We start from the raw sequence: 2,415 nt of genomic DNA on the forward strand, positions 1-2,415 counted from the left end.
GAGCAGAGGATCCTAATGATCAGAGATATATCTACAGAGATCACTATTTATTTATACTCATACTGCTAATGTGCATGGGTGAATAACTCAACCTATACTGTGGTATTTTATATTCATTTGTATGTTACTGTAATGATGCATACTAAAGTTTGTTTATGCAAAACAGTACTTCCGTTATGGTGAGTAGGTATAATTATTGGCCACTTTAGTTGGCACAATTCTTTTCAGGCCAGCTTAGTAGTTCAACAACTAAAGATCATTCAATTTCTCTGCATAGATTGATTGTCTTCACTCCACTCATTTATGGCCCAGACCACCCCTGAGCAGATATTATATGGGTGGTGGATCACTGTCAGCAGCACAGTGGTATATGTGCTTTTTATTTTTTAAATCAATTACATTTTGCAGTCTTAATATCTGAAATGATGTCTTTGTAATTTAAAATAAGTAGTATATGTGTAACGACCTGCGCTGGGCAGAACAGGGAGGCGGACACAAATGCTGAGAGCGAGATTTATTAAAGGAAATTCCATTGACAGAGTCGAAATAACGGGCGCAGGTCAGATCGGGAAGGCAGTCCATACATGAAATATACACAGGCATGACAACGGGTACAGAAAACAACAAGACAGACTAACTAAGGAACAAAAGGCAAAACACACGGGAGACGGATAACACAAAGGCGCAAACTTACGAACAGCTGGAATGACTAGGCACAGGTTTGAACAAAAAGACCAATACGGACATGGGAGACACAGGGACTTTTATACACAGGACTAGACAAGGACCAGGTGCCAACAATGATAACAGGGGCGTGGCAAACAATGGGAAATCACAGAGACAACGAGCAGGGCGGGATAAACAGGCAGGGAATACAGACATGAGGGAACCCAGAGTGACAGCTACGAGAGGAGGCATAGCCCTACGTGACAATATGACTGTATTCTGTGTTTATTGACATTTTTCATAGCACCCTACATTTTTACACAAATGTACAAAGTTTAGAATATTATTACTTACCAAAGTTCTTGGCTTGTGCCATTGCTGCTCACTCTCTGTGCAGCTCAGGACAGGAGGAACAGCAGGAACTCTTAGTTGTGAATAATGTGCAGTTTGATAAAGCAATGCCACCACATGATTGCACAAAGTTGTCCCAGCAACACATGAGCAGGTCTCGAATCATCTAAAGAAATCTGCAAAAATACAAAATGTAGCAAATACAATGAGAAACAGTATCAAGTGCAATTTAATAAAAAAAACTGTTTACAAAATAAAATCAGCCAGGAAAGGCTATATAATTAGAATACACTGTCACTAATAGTCTACAGTGTTGCCTAATGTGGCCCTCATTTGACATAAACAATTTACCAGCTTCAATAGTATTTACAATAAAGTAAATCAGGAAACATCTGAACAAATACAGTTTCTGGGGGTTTTGCCTTTTAACATTTACTTTTCCTGACATTAAGTCATACTCACATTGCCAGGTAACATTACTCAAAACATTACTCCACTACTTTTCACCAACAAAATGTTTTTAATCCCCATAAACATAAATCTAAAAACAACATTCATAGCATCTATCTTCTAAAGCACTGTCACCCTACACTCGAGCTGTGTGGCTTCTCCGACTTCTTCATCGACCTAAAACAGGTCGCCCTCACACACATCTCTCCTGTCACCTGATCTTTGTTCCACACTAAAATGCAAATAAAAGAATAGACTTAATCACAGTATGTGTTTAATAGTGAAGTGAGATAACTCAGTCCTGAGACAGGTTAAACAGCAGTCTCCGGCGCGGATTCCGTGTTTGTAAACAAAGCACAATATTCGTTGTTTTGTAAACAAACACGCGTCGGCGAACACCGTCGAGTTGCGCTTTGTTTACAAACACAGATTCCGCTGTTTAACCCAGTCATGGCCGGGCTAAACACAGGGATCCGCCGGGTTTGTGTTGATCTTGAGTTTAAGCTCTTACGAAGTTTAGTGTTCAGACACGACCAGCTAGCTAACACACACACACACACACACACACACACACGCGCGCGCGCACGCACACACACACACACACATGCGCGCGCGCACGCACACACACACACACACAATGCTAACGCTAACTAATTTACGTTTAGCTGTGTGCTAGCGCTAACACGGAACACTCACCTTCGTAGTTGTCAATATAACTAGATATGTACATCTTGAAATCTTTCTCTTTCTCGCTCGAAGAAGCCGCGGCATGTGTGTCTTGACGATCCGATGAACATCGTTGACCGTCACCCGAGGGAGGTCCTGCAAACAGCGCGTGTAAAACGTCATTGTTGACGTGTCTCTGCAGTCGCGCCCGATAACCGGAAATGATACTGCCGGTATATGGGCATGCGGAAGCGTCACGTGCACAGAGCGAATAAAAAATAT

At 41.7% G+C, this 2,415-nt stretch overlaps 1 long non-coding RNA gene across 1 annotated transcript; it reads right to left on the reverse strand.

Moving 5' to 3' along the window:
* Positions 1 to 887: 887 nt before the first annotated feature.
* LOC143474249 (uncharacterized) lies at positions 888 to 2,381 on the reverse strand. Its single transcript, XR_013120714.1, has 3 exons — positions 2,164 to 2,381; positions 1,608 to 1,699; positions 888 to 1,193 (listed from the first exon to the last, which is right to left on the reverse strand). It is a non-coding gene; the product is annotated as an uncharacterized LOC143474249 (long non-coding RNA).
* Between the last annotated feature and the right edge of the window lie 34 nt (positions 2,382 to 2,415).

This window comes from Brachyhypopomus gauderio, chromosome 13 (genome assembly GCF_052324685.1).
Source record: "Brachyhypopomus gauderio isolate BG-103 chromosome 13, BGAUD_0.2, whole genome shotgun sequence".
NCBI classification, from domain to species: Eukaryota; Metazoa; Chordata; class Actinopteri; order Gymnotiformes; family Hypopomidae; genus Brachyhypopomus; species Brachyhypopomus gauderio.